General features: G+C 45.9%; 1 protein-coding gene across 1 annotated transcript in view; it reads right to left on the minus strand.

Moving 5' to 3' along the window:
• MEGF6 (multiple EGF like domains 6) overlaps positions 1 to 19,644 on the minus strand; it is a 194,567-nt gene that overhangs the window by 52,231 nt on the left and 122,692 nt on the right. The gene's annotated exons all lie outside the window — the stretch shown is intronic.

The following is a 19,644-nucleotide window of genomic DNA, read 5'->3' on the forward strand; positions in this document are numbered from 1 at the left end:
ATCGGATGGCCGCATAGGCTGATAGACTCTATGAGGATGCCATTCCATCCAGAGCAATGTTTCTCAAACTGTGGATTAGGACCCACCAGTGGGTTGCAAATCAATTCTTGGTGGGTCACGAAAAGTTTCAGAAATATTAAAAAAAACAAAAACTGTGCAAGTGCCCTTGCCCGGTTTGCAGAAGAAAATCACAGCAGCGGGCACTCTGGATGGAAAGACTGCTCTTGTGGCTGGAATGCTAGCCTGCGGTATGAGGTCATCTTGTACCCCCAAATTAAAACATCACATTGTTCCACTTTCTCTAGTAACTGGTGTGCGTAGATCTAGCGTGAACCTAGTTTCAGCCTTTTGTCTGACCTGGAAGTCCATAACTGCACATCTTGCTCTCCAGCTAAGCCTTCTGATTACCCTGCAATGACTGTAAAGGTTTGGGGGAATAGTTCTTGAACTCCATTTCTAGGGACTAGCAAATGTCTACACATACTATATGTAAGGTCTGTAGCATCCTTAGGAGCACAGAACCCTGATTATTATTTATTAATAATTTATTAATTGCTATTAATACATAAAATATTATTTCTTTCTTGATCACTTTTTTTGGCCTAGTACAGCTATGATTGTCATTTGAAAAAGTGAGTCTCGGTGCTGAAAAGTTTGGGAAGCACTGTCATAGACTGTATGCCCTTTACACACAGTGTAAAGCTTGTCCTCCTTCCACCTACCTGACGGTTCACTGGGCCGGCACATCCTTTTCCTGTTCACTCTAGTGAATGGGAAGAGGAAGTGGTGGCAGTCGTAACAGAATTCAACAGAAGCAGAGCAGATCCACCACCACCGTGTTCTTTTTCAGCTTGCTCTTCAGGGTGGGACAACCATGGGGTGTGCACACACAGAGAAAGAGCTGAGTTAAAAATCTCTGAAAGTCTACTTCGACACCTCAAGGATGAAGAACTCCAAGCTGCTGGAATTTTGAAAGCGTCCCATCCCAATCGTGGTGTTGATAAATGGCCGACAGAAAAGGTGGACCATTTGCAAGGTATAAGGATAACTCAAGAGAGAGGAAGAAGCCTTTTTGCAACCACTGTTTGTTAACAAGACACAATGAACCACTTCCTGGGATTTCGTGTGCAAGGCTGCTAATGCTATCCAGCAGAAATGAAACTCCAATAATTTTTTTGTAACTCCTGTGAAATAACAATGCTTGGAGAGCAACTGCGTATAAATCTTCCCTAAAACAATATCTGTTTCCCCCCCCCCCCCAAAAAAAGAGATGGGATGGGGGGGTGGGGGAGAAGGTTGCACCACAATTGCAGAATGAAAACCACCACTCTGGAAACTGGCATTAAGACAGATAATCAGAAATCTCTGGGTGGCCTCCAGAGGTGGGTTGAAAAACCATGGATGCCTGGAAAGCCTCCCACAGTCTCCCTAAGCTCATCTAGAGTTCTCTGCTCCAAATATGTGTGCCCTGTTCACCCCCACTTCTGCAACCCAAACAGCAGAGCTCATGCCGGTTCTGCCCAAGACGTTACTGGCTTTCTGGCACTGTTGTGGCAAAACAAGCAAATGCGTACGCTGCAAAATGTATTCGTTGCCAAGACTGAGACCCCGACTTTCCCCAGAATGTCCCAGGGCAGCCAAAAATAACCAAATAAAAATGAGCCCTAGCAAAAGTATTAAAAGATTCCATGGAAACAGCAGCAATTAAGAAAAAAAATAATAATTAAAACAGGAGCAACATTCCACAATCAAGAAGCAGTAAGCTATAGGGGTGTCATTGATGGGGAGGGATACCAGAGAAGAGCAAACCTCCCAGACTTCTTCAGCAGCAGGAGCAGTGACTTCAGCAGCAGAGCTCAGGTGTGGCCTATGACATTGTTGCACAAAGCTGAGAAAAGGCATCTGGCTCAACATAAGGCAAACTTGGGGCGCAATCCTAACTTGCGCTGGAACAGGCAAGCCAAGAGGTTTGTGTTGTATCCAGCACTGGATAGGTGCCCAAAGTGGCTCAGGCAGAGGTAAGAGGAAACTTTTCCCCTTACCTCCAAGTAAGCCACCCCGGCCCCATGGGTATTCTCGGACTTGTGCCATCTCCTGAGATGGCACAAGTTCTAGGAGAGCGGAGCGGCTTGAAGCCATTCCGAACTCCCCGAGAACGGGGGTTGAGATCCAGCATAACTGCCAGGTCCCAGCCCCGCTGCCTGCTCCTCACCTACCTGCCCCAGGGACACCCACCTCCCCCCACCCTGGAACGCCTACCTCCCGCCTCCTCCCCGCCCACCCCAGAGCCTTGCATTGGCCCAGGTGAGCCGATGCAAGGCTCACCCCACAAGCCACCACAGAGGCTGGATTCAGCTTCCGCGTGCCAGTGCACCTCTGTGCACTGGCACGGCTTGCTCGTGAGGAGGTGCAAACGTGCTTTACGGCACATTTGTGACCCTCCGAGACTGGCGCAAGTGACTTCTGCCAGTCTTATGTGCAGTTAGGATTGAGCTGTTTGACACTTGTCTAGGGGCATATGTTAATGTCCAGGACAGTGGTTCTCAAACGTAGAGGGAGTTTGAGACCACAAGTAAGTCTTGGAGGGGGCAGGGGGAAGGCAGCAACGAAAGCCACAGGATTGCATCACTGCAACTTTCTTCAAACTCACCCTGCCCACAGCAGTCTCCTGGGGGTGTGGGGAGCCCCATGGAGCCAACTTCAAGGCTCCCCATGCCTCAAAATAAGAAAAAAAATGCAATCATGATTCACTGGTGGGTTGTGTTTGCATTTTTTTATTTTAAAAAACTATTATTAAAAGTCCCCTTTATTATAAAAAAAAAAAAAAAAAAGCTCTTACCCTACCCCTTAAAGTGCCAGGGGCACACCAGTCTGAGAACCACTGGTCTAGGACATTGTTTTTCCCAAGGGCTACCTTGATGACAGTACATAGCTCATGTTGTATTAAGGCTGCAATCCTATGCAATTTACTTGGGAATATGCTCTATTGAACACAGTGCAATCCTAAAAGCCACATGCAAAAACAAGGCAACTGCAGCCATTGATGCAGTCAGAAATGGTCACTGCTTTCACCTTTGACATGAAATCCGTTCAGATGGTCTTTGCCCTCTCGACCAGACCAGCAGCACAAAACCCCTTTTCAACAAAGGGGTCTTTGTCCCAGTTAGATCCATCTATGTACAGCTTCACAGACACAGCCTGGCTTCAAGATCCGCAATCCCCAAACCAGTTGGCAAGGGAGAAGATTTGGCTTTGCGTGCGAGACGGAAAGCCACAAAAACGCAGTCATTTGATTGTAAACGATTCCCCTAGCATGAGCCACCGCGAGCGATGGCGCCTGACCTTCCTGATACGGAGCAGCAGCCTGTGCTCGACTTTCTGTGGTGTGGGCACACATTCCTGCCTAACGAAAACAAGTTAGAGGACCATGGCCTGGCTGAACAGCATCAAAACATGCCAGGATGCTGTGTGATGGCTACAGGAAGACCTGGCAAGCTTCTGTATGGTTCCTTCCTTTAACCTATCTCATTTGGCTGCCTCTTAAGCCTGATGGTAGCCATTTAAAAAGGAAAAAAAAAACACAAAATAATTAACTGTATTAAAATGTTAATCTAAACATATTCAAGGTTTCCATAATACTAATACTAATAATACTGGTGAGGGGCTCTCTTTCCTTCTCAAAACATTACTTAAATGATGGAAAAACCAGGCTCCACAATAGCCCTGAGTTTATGGAGTGATCATGCTAAATCCAAAATAATCCCTCCCAGTATGAAACCATACACTAGGACTGGAAGTCTAAACCACCTCTTGCTATATAGTGCATTTTTTCCCCCCAGAATTCTTTGGGCTTTTTTTTTTTTTTTTAAAGTTATGCTTATAATAGCTCTGAGCTGTGAGTTTACAAATGGGAACTTCTGGCCAAATTTTAGGGTACTTGGGAGGCACAAAAGGAGGAGGAAGATCAACTTCCCAAAGGCCCGTGTTACATGTCTGGCCTGGATGGGTGGGGTTCCATGCACCTGGTAATTAAAATGGCACTGGCGGCTGCAGGTCCCCTCCGCATCGCCCATTAAGTCATGGGATGTTTCCAGGTCAATCTGGGGGAAGGGGCAGGAGTTGCAACGAAAGAGGACTCTTCTCTGCTCCATCCTTCATCTGGCTTTTCTGGGCTGGAGAGTTCAATTTCCTCCCTAGAAAAGGTAAGCGTAAACTCTCAGGTCCCAATGTCGGCACTGACAATTTATCAACCAATTTCTCCAGCATCCTTTGTTGACGCGGCACTACAGCTGGCTGACTCCCTTTTAGCAATGGGCAAATTCCCCTCTGCTAAATTCAGAATCGGTGTTAGGAGAGGGCTTAAACACAGTACACGTCTCAAGGTGGAGCTCGTTCAATTAAGCCTTGAGCAGAATGCTTTGGGATTTCACAGACTCCTTGTTCCAAAGATTCAGGCTCTTGTCTGCGTCGTGCCCTGTACCAGTAGCTCAGCTCACTAAAGGTTTTTTTTTTTTTTTTTTTTTTTAAATTCACTGGGGGCATTTGCTCAGTTCTGTCTAATGCATATCCTAGATTTGGACCAAAAAGTCCAAATTAATAAGCACATTAACAGCCTGGGTGAAATTTCATTTACATTCTGAGTTGTAGAACTTCTCAGGCGAAATGATGCTCAACCCATGATCCACCCAACCATAGTGAAGCCAGGACTGCCAGGTTCTGAACTAGGTCCTTGTTCATTCTGACATCGTGACTACATTCAGCCCTCTTGTACGGCTCTGCCCACTTGGAAAGCCAGTCAGTGGGGGGCTGCCGGAGCCAACATAGAAGAGGAGTGACATCAGGACACCTTTCTTGCTCTTTGCAAGGACTCTCCTTGGACTCGAGGAGAGGAAAGGCAGGCACAGAAAAATCCTTTGACAGTTTCCATTCCCCTCGGCCTAATTTTTGCAAGGCAATTTTAAAGGTGTCTTTATGTTTCCAAGAATACAACTTGAGATGAGCTCCCTTGACACTCTTTTGTTCTGCACCAAATCCAGATTCCCCACAGGAGAAATTCACAGGCTGCACTCAGGCACATATATGCAAATTAAATACATATGCACCAAGTTCATCAGAATTTACTCTTCCTGCTCCCAAGAGCTAACAAATAAACTGGAAATATATTGTATTTGGCTTGATCAGAATTGATCTCCTGATCTAGTGAGCCCCCCCCCCTCGGCTGCGCCCAACAACAAAACAAAGTTAAAATGCTAACAATTAAAACTAAACACAAATCGGAAAACCAGCCAGCCATAAACAACAATCCAAATTCTGGCTCGGGTCATAATGTGCCCAGCCTGCTTCCAACTTAGCAGAAGAGCACTGCGTGAAGAAAAGGGATTCCTCCTCCAGGAAAGTTGTGATGGCACAACTTTGCATGTGTTCTTGTGAAGGGTTGTATACGTGGCAGCCCTACACTATAAGCAGGGGTACGGTTGAGGGAGGGAGCTCTGGAACTTCTAAAACAGAAGAAGATTTAAGGCTGGCCAGTAGTTCCCAAAGTTTTCCATACTGCAACCAGCCTTGTCCTTATGCTTCTAGTGGTGCTGAAGGAAGCCCCCAAGGCCTCCTCTGGGTCACGCTGGACGAACAACCCACCCTATTGTCCTCCACAAGCCTCAGAATGCCCTGCAGAAGTGTCCGGAAGCATTCAGCTCAATCCAGAAGAGGCCACTGGGGCCTTCCAGTAAAGCTTTGCGGCCTACAGCGTCACTGGGCCAGAACTCACCTGGCTCCAATATGGAGTCAAACGGTCACATGGGCAGGTGGGAGGGCCAAGCTTGTAGCCCACCACGCATAGGCTCACAGCTCACCAGTTGCAACCCACACTTTGGGAAATCCTGGCCTAGGCTATTGTCTTCCTCTAGAGCAGCCATTTTCAACCACTGTGCCGTGGCACACTGGTGTGCCGCAAATGGTCCCCAGGTGTGCCGCGGGAATTTGGAAGAGGGTCATTTATCAATAGGACCATTAGGGGATGTGAGCCCCCACTGACAGCACAGTGTGCCTTGTCAATTGTCAAAAAGCTGATGGTGTGCCTTGAGCATTTTAGTGCCTTGCCAGTGTGCCGCAAGATGAAAAATGTTGAAAATCACTGCTCTAGAGAGGCATAAGAGACAGTATGCTGCTTGTGCTAGATTAAGGCTCCAATCCTATACAAATTTACTTAGAAATAATGCTACCAGTGCAGCAATAAATAAAGAAATAAAGCTACCAGAGACGCTTGAGGGGGGACATGATTGAGACTTACAAAATTATGCAGGGGATGGACAGAGTGGATAGGGAGATGCTCTTTACACTCTCACATAATACCAGAACCAGGGGACATCCACTAAAATTGAGTGTTGGGCGGGTTAGGACAGACAAAAGAAAATATTTCTTTACTCAGCGCGTGGTCAGTCTGTGGAACTCCTTGCCACAGGATGTGGTGCTGGCGTCTAGCCTAGACGCCTTTAAAAGGGGATTGGACGAGTTTCTGGAGGAAAAATCCATTATGGGGTACAAGCCATGATGTGTATGCGCAACCTCCTGATTTTAGGAATGGGTTAAGTCAGAATGCCAGATGTAGGGGAGAGCACCAGGATGAGGTCTCTTGTTATCTGGTGTGCTCCCTGGGGCATTTGGTGGGCCGCTGTGAGATACAGGAAGCTGGACTAGATGGGCCTATGGCCTGATCCAGTGGGGCTGTTCTTATGTTCTTATGTTCTTATGCAACTGGTAGCGTAACTGGTAGCAACTGGTTGTTGTTGTTAAACCTACACAGGAGAGAGACCCATTGAGCTTAATGGGATTTACTCCCATGTAAGTGCGCATAGGATTTAATCCTAATATATCTTTATTATTTGAATTTTTTTAAATTTTAATTTTAAAAGCATATTTAATTTTTATACATTTTTTCTAAAAGTATTGCAAGCCACTCCAAAAATTTGGAATAAAACAAGTTAGATCTTTCAAGGTCATCTTTCAAGAGTGTTTTCATCTACTGACATGTGTTTCCACTGTAAAGCATCTTATGCTTTACAGTGGACAGTTAGTGGGAAATGGCTATGGAGGCATGCCTCAGGGATGGGTGTCTCGATGAACTCAAAATTCACCGGCATGCCAATGATTGTCAGAAAAAGATTTCTGCTAGGTGCACTACTGAGTTATTTTCTCATCCACTCATGGCCCTTTGGATTCAAGCCTAAAGAAATAGGCAAAGTAAAGAAAATAAAAAAAAATACAGGGAAGAAATTGAGTACTCAAAAGGACTAGACACTTGAATATAAAATGAAGTCAAAGTCTACACCAGTACATTCCTTGCCTTTTGCTCAGTGCAAATGCCTGGACTGCTCCTCTATGACGATCCCAAAATGCAGCTCATGCGTTAGCAAAGCTGATATTCCTCTTTCAACTAATCACCCCGTTTGAACCCCATAAAAGTTTCCCATTCTATATGTCAGCTGCAGAGCACAACTGTTCTGTTTGCATTTACCGCACTGAGCACATTCCAGCTTGGGACAAGTAATAAGAACCAGAAGTCGTTCACTGGCAAGAGGCAGGCCTGCGCGTCTGTGCGGCAGTACAGGAGGCGGTCTGGCAGCCTTGTCGATTCAGGATGCAGAAGTATACATGGCACATGTTAACGGGGAAGGATCAAACCAGTAACATAGAACTGCATTTTAATACATCCCACCCGGACCAGTTGCTACAAGCCTGTGCTGAAAGCAGCGTTCGGAAAAAGCCCAGAAGCCTGGTTTGATTTAAGCCTCTGTCAGGGCACACGCATCCTCCCTTTTCATTCTCATTCAAGAAGGACCTTCTACAGGTTATATTCTGAATGCTTCAGAGATGTACCCTGCTGGGTCCATAAATTATGGCATGAAACAACTTATGAGTGGCACAGCACCAGCTATACATCGTTGTCCCAGGTTCAAAATTCTGGCATTGCTAAGAGCTGCTGGGAAAGACTCTTGTCCAACACCCTGGAGAGCTGCTTCTCGCAATGCTGGGAGTTCTGAGATAGATTTAGAAGACCTTCTGACTCCTGAGGGAGCATGATTTGTGCCAGCCTCTAGTCCTCCCACTCTCCAATGTTCTTGCTCAACATTCTCCTTCACATTTTTTTGTCCTCCTCTTCCTTTTCCATTCAGGGAGAGGAAGGAGGAAGAGGAGCAGTGTAGGCATGTAAGCAGACAGAGATGGGAGCCCCACCAATCTGCTGCCTGAGGCAACCATCTCAGTTGGCCTCACAATGGCCTGTCCTGGACAGATGGAATAGATGTACTGACTCGGTTGGAGGCAGCTTCATAGAAGGCAAAGAACCACCACTGCCAGGTAGTGGCGTCTCTTCAAAAGCTTCACTAGGCCCTCCTCTCCCTGCACACAGTGGCCACAGGAACATCAATTGCTCTGGGAGGAGGAGACACAATCTTCCTTCTGTGTGCATACTTTAGCTCAGTGGTTCTCACACATTTAGCACCGGGACCCACCTTTTAGAATGAGAATCTGTCAGGACCCGCCAGAAGTGATGTCATGATCAGAAGTCTCATCATCAAGCAGGAAAATTTTTAACAATCCTAGGCGGCAATCCAACCCACACTTACCTAGGAGTAAGTCCCATTTACTATCATTGTTAAAATCATATACGTAGTAGCTTGTTCAAAGTACAGGTCTGTAACATTTCCCCAAAAGCAGTCACATACCATGGGAGCATGAAGTCTAATAGATTAAAAATAAAATATTGAAATTAGTGGGGACCTGAAATTGGCTCGTGTCCCACCTAGTGTGTCCTGACCCACAGTTTGAGAAACACTGCTTTAGCAGACTTGAGCTCTTTGGGGTCTCTTTGGTTAGTAAAAGGTGGTGCAAAAATCTCCAAAATAAACATGTTCGAAACAAAACGTTACTAAGAAAATCAAACAAAACCACTAAAAATGAAAAAAAATAATAAGACCCACAGAAGCAACAAGGAAAATGGTAGCCTCAGGATGCCAGACCTCCAACCGTGGAGGAAGTGTTGGCTGCTGCCCCTTGCCTCATCCTCCCTAATCACCCGCCCACTTGCCCTTCTCCACCATGGTGCCCTGCTTTTCAAACACCCTCCAGAGGGAGGCATGCCTGGTGCCAAGCCTGCGTTAATTTTGGCACTATGGGATCATCTTTTTAAAAACATTATTATCAGACCTTACAATAAACCTGTAAGGTACAGAAACGTATTATCCCCATACTGCAGACGGAGCTGAGAAAACTGAGGTTAAAAAGAATGGCTTGCTTGAGGGACCTTAGGGAGTTAATGGCAGAGGTGAGATTCAAACTGGGAGAGCTCTGATTTCAACCCAGCATCACAGGAAGAAAATAAAATGATCTGTCATCTACTCCAACTGTACATTTGACACTGTATGTTTGACATCAGGGGAAGAAAGATAAGCAGAAAAACAAGGCAGATCTGGTGTGGTGGGTGGAAAGTTTAATCAACTTCTCTGTGTGTCTGATTTTTTTTTTTAGGTCCATCATTACACTTTTGTGCTAGCAGGGACAACAGTGATCTCAAGTCTCTAGGCATCGTTGTGGTGTAGTCAGCTTTTGCTCAAACCCCCACAGTGTTGCGGTTTCTGAGGCAAATCAACAACATTCAGGGCAGTGGCTTGTTGCTCCCACTAATTAAGGATCTTGTGTAGAAAGGGTCCCTCCTTTTGTTTTCATTCCTCCCTTCTCTAAAAACATTTCTGGTGCTGCATTTGCTTTGCTCCAATTGGTACCAGCTTCCAAAAGCAACTTTGCACAAGCCCAGGGACCCTCGGATTGTGAAAATGGCTGTTGACCTAAGCGTCCCGGTCCTCTGGGAATTTCAAGGTGGTTTTTCTTTAATTCCCACTTCCAGCACATGTGTGGCCCAGGGAGTAGGGGGATCTTGAGGGTAAGAAGATGCCAGTCTTCTCCAGGAACAGGGAGAGCAGAGAATGTACTGCCCTGACAATATGAGCAGCTTCTAAGCTGGAGATGGCCAACTGATTAAGTCTAGAGGGGAACCAGACGGCCAGCTAAACAGTCATGCTTTGCCAATCTGTGTGTGTGTGGGTGGGGGGGGGGGTCAGATCTTGAAACACAGGGAGATGAGAGTTGTTCATAATCCAGGTCCTCATTCTTGCCCTGTTTCCTGCCTTCGGCCTCTTTCTGCGCAAGTACTATTCTCCTCGATATATCTCTCCCACCAACCCGTTATCTCCTATATTAATGTACTGAAACACACCAGGGCCCAAATAAACCAAAACAGCCCCTACATTTTGCCACGTGAAGAAGACTGGAAACAAGCACCCTTAGTCCAGACTAAGCCCCATTAAAACTGCTAGAGACACACAAATATCCCCATGTTCGACTTAAAACAATTTGAGTTCTTGAGCAAAAGCCAAGGACATTTGCAAAGGTGTGTGCATCCATTTGGTTTCTTGCAAAGACTTGCAGGCCATTCATTTAATGTCTTGCAAAGGCTTTCTAGAAAAGAATTGCACCATTGTGAGTGCTGGTCACTAGCAGAGGTTCACGAAGGTTCAATGGAAAGATCATTTCACAAATTACAAATCTGCTCTCAGCAGCCTCAACTTCTGTGGGTTCATGCAGGCCAGCATCGATGTGACTTGGGAATGTTCAAGCGGGGGAGTTTAGTGGTTCAGCTCTCCGAAAGGATGCTTGCAACATCTCTAAACACAGGAGACTTGCATGCGAACCATCTGGGCTGGGCAGTAAGCAAGTTTACAAGGTTGTCTGTCTAGGCATCCTGCATATGCCCAAACAACCTTCATCTTCAGGAGGCTAAATCTGGCATTTCGGATTTAGATGAAACTTGGGAGTCTTGCAATGCAAGAATCTTTTAACCCTCCTCCCAGGCAGACTCTAAACTGCCCCCAACTCCCCTCCCTGAGCCAGCCGCTGAAGACCTGTCGAGAATGTTGGTTTTCAATGCAAACCACACAATTTCAAAGATCAGGTCAGAGCAAATTATCCGTTTCATGGCGCAGGATAAATATTTATGCAGACGGTGATCTGGCTGAGTGAACGTCTTTCATGCGTTTGCAAAAACACAACCAAAAAGAGGCCTATGTTGCAGGGCCCTGGATGGTTGCACTGCAACCCTTCTCCCCCACCACTTCCTCCCATTAGTTCGTACTCCCAGGTGTTTTGTTTGTGGGGGAGGTCTCAGAGGGCAAGAAGAAGCCACCTATACGCTTCCATCCTTGTAGAAGATGTCATCTGATTTATATACCTGTTGGAAGAACCAATATATGAACATCTGAAATTGCTTTATCCTGGAGTCAGACCCTTGTTCCATCTGGCTCGGTTTTGTGGATACAGAGCAGAAGTAGCTCTCCAGGGGTTTCCAGCAAAGATCTGTCTCAGCCCTATCTGGAGATGCTACCAGAGATTGAACACAAGATCTCCTTCATGCAAAGCATAAGCTTTACCACTCCTATCCTCAATCATGATGCGGGTTGCTAGGGGTGGGTGGGGGGATTTCTAATTCTTGTGTTGGACTTCGAGCTGGAAGATCCAGGTTTAAATCCTGGTTCCGTCACAAAGCCCCCCGGGCCTTGGGCCAGTCATTATCTCTTGGCCTAACCGACTTCACAGGGTTGTTGTGAGGAGAAAAGCAGGGAAGGACCCACGTGACACGATCCTGAGTGCCTTGGAGGCAAATGTGACAAATAAAGCAAACACCCAGTCTTGTTCCATTTTCTGCCCATCTGAGTTCAACCAACTTCAGCACACCAAATGATACTTCAGAGTGCTCTGGGCAGAAATTTGTGTGCAGGACTAAAGGCGCCAAAAATCAGATTTTAGGCTGATTTCTCAGTGATTTCCATGCAGCTCCTTTATTTGGTCTGAGTGTTTTTTGAGCACAGAAGGGAACGTCTCAAAAAAGAAAGGAAGAAAAGCCCTAGAAGGCAACTCAACTTGATAGTCCTTCCGTTTGAGCCGGCAGCCCCCTTCTTGTAGGGCCCTGTGTGACACTGGAAACTGCCCATTGGCAGGCAAGACCCAGATGCAGTTTTCAATGCGGCATGAAGGTCAGTTAATGAAAGAAGCATTTGAGATTGGCCACCGTAGTTCTGGAACGGGGTATCGGGGAAGTACTTCACCACCCCCAAATAATCAACTTTCTCTTTAAGAGTGTCTCCTTCGAGCAGGGATGAGGTCCCTGCAGGTACAACAAATACATCTCATCTGTTTCCAGTCTTGAGAAGGTGCGGACAGACCCCAGTCACTCACCAGAACTAGGAAGGAGATGGAAAACGCATTTTTGCTTCACGACCAAATCGCTGCGGGGTTACAAAGTTCCCTTTTGTTTACAAATCCTGTTCTGCTCGTATCTGATGAGCTCGCTGCAATGTTTTTGTTTGCCAAAAAATAAAAAAAATTTAAAAAATACCATAAGACTTTGACACGTCTTATCATCTCAAGCCTGCCATGATCCTCAGTTCCAATAGATCAAAGAATCTCAATTTTACAAAGAAGCCCAACAGCTCCCCGTTATTGGGGGAAGTCCAGATGAGATCTCCATCAATGCGATGCGCAGGTACATGGGGTATGTTTCCATAAAGAACATAAGCCAAGCACTAGAACAAAATCCCAACTCTCTCTGAGTTAACGTAAGTTAACCGTAGTGTGTTCTCTTCGTTAAACTTTTCATTTTCTCCAGAGCTCTGAAGGTTTCTGGTGTTCCAGAAAGGTGGCTACAGATTTATACACTTTATGGGGGTGTGAGAAGGATACTTTAAACAGGGTTGATGACTGAGAAGTCAATGAAAAACTGCTCTGTAGGTTCATTGCTAAGCTGACAATTTTCAAAGACTGAAAAATCTTGCAATGATTGGAAACTGCCAAGCAGAGTCAGACTGCTAGCCAGACACCAAGGCCAGTACTGTATGCTCAGACTGGCAGCTTACCCATGGATTCAGACAGGGGTCTTTTCCAGGCCAACATGGAGATGTGGCCATGGCTTGAATCTGGGACCTTCTGCATGCAAATAGAATTACAGTCCCTCTCCCCCTGGAAGCGATGGAAACATCTATCCACTCTGACCACAGATGACAGTGCACAAAAGAGCATGCTCAGGTACAAACACTGGGCAGAACCACCACTGCAGAGAAGATTCCAGAAGGCTTGTTAGGCCACTTTCAAATATTACAGCATGCAAGGGAGAAGAGCAAGTGACTCTTACGTCCTGCTTCTCATGGGACATCTAAAGCAGAACTCAGGTATCTCTCTCAGGGTGAGAGAGGTGGTGGTTGTTGACCTGGGCAGATGGTGAAGGCGGTGAGGGCAGCATGCTGTCTTGCAGAACCAGCTGTGAAGCCCAGCTGGGGACTTTAACATTATGCATGGCATAGGGAGAGAGGATAGAGAGAAGCTTTTCTCCCTGTGTCACAATACCAGAATCAGGGGTAACAGATTGAAACAGATTGGAGGGAGATTTAGGGCAGAGAACAGGAGGTATCTCTTTACATGGTGCATATTTAGTTTATGTAATTCATTGCCGCAAGATGTGGCAATGGCCACTAGCTTGGATGGCTTTAAAAGGGGCCTGGTCAAATTCATGGAGGTCAGGTCTATCCACAGCTACGAATCATGATAACTATGCGCTGCCTCCAGCTTCAGTAGCAGTCTACTTGTGAATACTAGTTGCAGGGAAGCAATGTTGGGAGCGAAGGGTGCCTTCCTCTCCTGTTTGCGGGCTTGTCAGAGGCAACTGAGGGAAACCGGATGCTGCACTAGACGGGCCTCTCATGTTTTTATGCTCACTGGGGCCTGGCAAAAGTTCTGACAACTGGTATATACATGTCATGTGCCAGCTGCACTTGGCTCCCAATGGAGAGCTGAAATACCAGGGGACTCCACCCTTTCCCAGTTTTGATGAGGAGGGCTGAACCCAGACCTCGACTCTGACAAATACCAGCACTTGTGGGGAACGTCAGTTTTCTTAACAAGAGGCAGACGCTGAGGTGCTACACACAGACTTCTCTGGCTGATTCACCTCTGATCTGGTTGGTTGGCAGTAGGGGTGGCTCAATCTAGATCGCCACTCGACGTCCATGTTAAGCTGCTGCAATGAAGAAAACAAAAAATCCTCCTTGCTATGCTTCTCATGTGGTCTCGTGAAACCCGGAAGTGCAAGACTTTGGGTTTTATTTAAGGGATGGCACAAATGAAGGCACTTTATTTGTGCTGTCCCTGTTCATAAAATTGCAAGTTCTGCATTTCTGGCTTTAAGAAAACTGCAAGGGGGCAAGGTAAAGAGGTGGATATCTGATTCTCATTTGGGTGAGCGAGAACACTGCGGCTTGCGTCAGTGACGGACTGGAAGAAAGACTGAGGCAGACTTGGGGTGAAGCACACCCCAAATCTGCTGCTCCTTGGACCCCATGCAATCTACTCCAATCCAACCCTTGCAATCCACCATTGTCACTGCCCCACATGTGCTTGGGAACTGGTCATCCTCCAGATCCAGAGATCAGACTCCAGGTGTAGTCCAACGCTTGAATTCCAGGGTAAAGGAGTGGAAATCCCCCTTCATTCTGGGACCGTCTGCAAGCAAAGAAGCTGAGTAACAGCTTCCCCAGTCATGAAAATCAGCATCTGGAGCTTACACACACAGCAGGAGTCACGCGCACACAGGTCTCCATTTCAGACACTGCACTAGAAGTTCAGAGCAGGACATGCGAGCTGCTCAAGCTTCCCTTGCCGCTGTTCAATTAGGCATCTGATGCCTCTAGTGTTGGCCATCCCTTGCCCGTTTTCTGCCTAATTCTCTACAATCGTGTCCAGAACGTGCGTGAGCATAAATGGCCCTTACTAAAATATCTCTCCCTGAATTGGAAAACCACACAGAGCGCCACTAATCATTGTGGTTGGAGCATCTCTCTCCGGGCTGCGGAACGTGCTCCTTTCCTTCCAAACAATCCCTGAAGAAGTGCCTTTGCAAAGAGATTATTCATCCCAGCAAGGACTGCTTAAAATGCTCTTGACATTCCCTGAACATTCCTGGCCCCCCACACTGCAAAAGCCCTGGGAGGAAGTCTCAGAACAGATTTCTCAACTTATATCCAACCAATCTCCTTCGGGAGAAACAGGCCCAAAAGCAGGTGTTTGTCAAAGCCAGGATAAGCTTCGAAAGAGCTGCAGCAAAAGGCATCGCCTCTTGTCTTTACAAAACGCTGGTTTTTATCCAGCAATATAAAGTTCACTGCCTAGAGCAGGGGTCTCAAAACCCTGGCCCGGGGGCTAGATGCGGCCTGCGGAGAGTCTCTATCTGAACAGAAAAGCAGCAGAAAGATGTGGGATCTGGTGGTGTAGAAGGAAGAGCAGGTGGCCTCCCTCAGTGACAAGTTTCCCACAAAGACCTGGCAGAGATTTATATCAGAGTGGTATGAGATTGACCCTCTGGTGGTATTGATCTCCCTGAGAAAGAGGTTTCCGGTATTTTATGGGAGAGTTCTGGCAATGCTCTCTCTTACTAGCAGCCCTGATGGTGCACAGAGCAGGGATCAAACACCTGATCTACAGTTTGCACTATAAAACTGGACTATCTAACCATGTTCTATGCAACATTAACTCCTGCAAGCTTGCTAGGTGGGGCTGAAGGAATAATGGTCACATTTTTCCAACAGGCTTCTGTCCAACTGTTACGTGAAAATCCCCTTTTTCCTTTTAGTTGTGATTTTCTCTCTATCTGGTTATGTACTATGGACTAAAATATCATGCAGGTTAAACCTCAGCACACAGGCCACAATCAGGTCAAGTCACAAGCTTACACAACTTCCACCTCCCTGTGGTTACACATTATAGGAGGAAGTCTGGCATCTTAAATCCACCTCCCTATGGTCACATATTAGGAAGAAGTCTGGCATAGTAAATCACTGTTTAAGTGTCTCCTACATTAGTGTATCCATTGTATTGTTTTAACCCAATCACTGTTTAAGAACTGTATGCAAAAGTGTCTCCTAATCCAATCACTGTTCAGTTCAGTAAGACCTTTATTGGCATAAAATACAGAGAAAGAACAAAACAAAACAAAAATATACAAAGACAACACAACATAGACATCAGTCTTTTTCTCACATACTGCCCAGAGTTCCAGAGTTCTGCCTGGCAATTACCCCAGATAAAAAGGAAGCGACCCTATCAAGGGTCTCAGAGTCAGGTGTGGAAAGGAGAGACTGAAGCATGATTGAGTCCCCCCAGCCCTGCATCCTAGTTAGCAAAGGGCCTAGATATTTCTTGCGTGAAACGTCATGAAGTGGGCAGTAGAAAAGGGTATGTGTTATGGTCTCAATACAATCCCTACCACACTTGCATTTCCTCTCCAAGTAGGGAATACCACTGAACCTGCCTGATAACACGGCAGAGGGAAGATCATTACATCTTGCAAGTGTAAATGCTCTCCGAGCCTGTGGGCACTCCAGGTGATAAAAGAAGGAGGCCGGTTTCCCAAAACTGATTGGAACATGGAGATAGAGTGGAGAGCATGTGGTTCTGGCAGCACTAAACAGCTCTTGTTGTTCAATATCAATAATTCTTTCTTTGATGATTCTGTAAGCAGCATCACAGCCAATCATGCCCAGCTCTACAGTGTCCAGCCCTATTGACTTGAGTTTGGTTAGAAGATCAGTGATCTCTAATGGCAGGACTGAATCTGACAATAATTGGTGCATTAGACCAGAGGAGGTAGGGTTAAATCAAATCCTAAACCAAAATTTCAGTAATCTTAGGCAAGTAGTCGTCTTTAGCTGAATTAACCCCACCTCGAGACAGAGAACCGAGTAGGGAACGCACCTGGGTAAACCCAAAATCTTCTGCAGAAGGGAGGCTTGAATGCGTTCTAATGGTTGATTAATAGCCTTATACCAGATGGGAGAGCCATAAAGAACCTGGGAAAGAACCTTTCCCCTAAGCGCCTCCAGAGCGGCTGGAACATAACCATTGCCGCAGGTAAAAAGAAACGGGAAATAGCTGAGTACGCTAGTTTGGATGCGTTCTGCACTGCCTTACGATGAAAAGCCCAAGTGAGCCTGTAATGGAAGTTGATTCCCAGGTACTTGAAATGCTTAACCTGCTCCAATTTATTGCCATTACAAGACCATTTAAAAGCCTTCCATCTGTTGGCAAATATCATTATCTTAGATTTAGCATAATTGATTTGCAATTTGTTGGACAAAAGATACTCTTCAGTGCGATTCAGCAGACGTTTTAGGCCAATCCTAGTACGGGATATCAGTACTGCATCATCCGCATAAAGAAGTAGTGGCACTTGACTTGTGCCAAGCTTCGGACAATGGCTATCTACTTCCTTCAGGGATGGGGCAAGATCGTTTAGAAACAGATTGAAAAGCATGGGGGCCAAGACACAGCCCTGTTTGACCCCTTTGTTAGTAGCGATGGAATGAGTTAGATTCCCAGTCCAGGAGTGTCTAACCCTGCATGAAGTATTTAGATGGAGGGACCTAATCAGCAGCAACAATCTTTTATCAATCCCCGTGTTTTCCAACTTGAACCAAAGAAGCTCCCTATCCACAGAATCGAAGGCACCTTTCAGATCAAGGAAGGCTACATAAAGGCGAGCCTTACAAATCCTAACCTGCTTATGGGCCAAATGAGATAGGATCAAGCAATTGTCCAAAGTTGATTTGCCCCGACAGAAGCCAGATTGCTCAGGGCCTAAGATGCCTTGCGAAGTAACCCAGATAGTAAGTTTATTGCATAGATATTTAGCATAAATCTTACCTATTACAGAAAGCAAACTAATGGGCCGAAAATTTCCTGGTGTGGTAGGGTCACCCTTTTTATGGATAGGAATAACTGTCACTGTAAGCCAGACATTGGGCAATAGGCCAGAACTGTCAATTACTGTAAAGACGTGAGCAAGTAACTGGGCCCACCATTCCGGATCGCCTTTTAAAAGCTCAGGTGGTATTTCATCTGGACCTGCAGCCTTCCCTGGCTTCAATTGCATAATTAGCTCTTTAATTTCCTCAGGGGTCACAGGAGGCCAGATAGGCAGATCCACAGAGGTGAAGTCAGGGTAGGTGTCTGGGGATTTGCTCTTATCGTAAAAAATGTCTGTGAAGTGTTGAACCCATGTAGATGATGGAATAATAGCAGGGTCGTATGTGTATCCATTGTATTGTTTTAACCCAATCACTATTTAAGAACTGTATGCAAAAGTGTCTCCTAATCCAATCACTGTTTATGCAAACTTGAACTGCTTTATTCATTGTATTGTTTACGTTCTCCCAGCTAGGAAGCCAGCCATTTGACCCCACTGAATTTTGCTGATAACATCCTGATCCTTTCAATGTTTTGCATACCCTGCTGTGTGGTAGTAAGCAAGCTATCATCCAGCTCAGCACTGTCTGAAAACCCTTTTTAAGAGAGGGCTTCCTGCCACATGCTCTCTCTCTGGCTCCCCCTCCAAGGACCAACACATCTGTGTTGCGTCAGAGGGTCCTCCACACAGGACTCTCCCCCCCCCATCCAACTGCTCTACAGGACAGGTAACTATCTTGCATCTGGAACTTTTTCCCTTCTTTCCCCCCCTTTTTTTCTCCCTTTCTCTCCCCATCTTTAGTCAGCAACTGGATTTGGTAGACCAGGGACCCCTAAAATCCTTCCCTACAACCTTTCCTTTTTCTAATTTCCTCGGATGCATCAAATACTCTCCACACACAACCACCATGAAAGCTAAGTACACTGGATTCAAGTACTAGGACCAAGAAACATATCATTTTTCCATGTGCATTATGTTTACCTTTGTGCTTTTGTAATAAAACTATAAACTTTTATTAAAAGTTATATTTCTCTCAGTCTCCTCTTTAAGCAAAAGGGAATTTCTCTGCATTACGCTGTCTTGTTATCCAGCCTGCGATCCTAAGGTTCCAATAAGGGTAGTGTAATAATTCCCCTAAATAAAACAGCCCTTTTGGTAACACAACCACAGTATACCTTTAACAGTAGCATAACCTCTAACCACAGAGCAAAGGATGCACATTTTTTTCAATCTAAAAATGATAGCCAGGAAAGTCACCATTTTCTTGGCATGTTCTGCAGTTGCTCCATCCAAGAATTTGTTTCTGTAAGTCAAGAATATCTCATTATTCCTCCGATAAGACAAACAGAGCAGTGCAATGCACAAACAGATGGACCTCCTTCCCCACTAAGTCCGAATTTGATCAAAGCAGGAGAAAAAACAAAATTGACACAGTGATGCATGCTGCTGTTTGCAGACATTACACCAAAGCATGGTTAAGGCAACTTAAACAGGGATTGGCAGGAGGTCGGAACTGACAAGCCCTGGTTTGCAATTGACTATGGATGGATGTGGCCTTGCAAACCTGGTTTTGCATGGACCTGGATTTGGCCTGGTCTCTGAATTGACCCACAACAAATCCCCTCATTGTTCTGCTTTAGGAAGTTGAGGCACAAAGAGCAGAGCAGCCAAGCGACTCCAAACCACCGTCTCCTGGATGTCTGGAATCTCAAATCATAGTTTGGGGGCCTAAACTAGAAGTAAAATAAACAATGGTTTGGCATAGTGTTCAAATTGAGCCAAAGAACTGAGCCAAATTGTCAGGC

Source organism: Tiliqua scincoides, chromosome 9 (assembly GCF_035046505.1).
Source record: "Tiliqua scincoides isolate rTilSci1 chromosome 9, rTilSci1.hap2, whole genome shotgun sequence".
Classification (NCBI taxonomy): Eukaryota; Metazoa; Chordata; class Lepidosauria; order Squamata; family Scincidae; genus Tiliqua; species Tiliqua scincoides.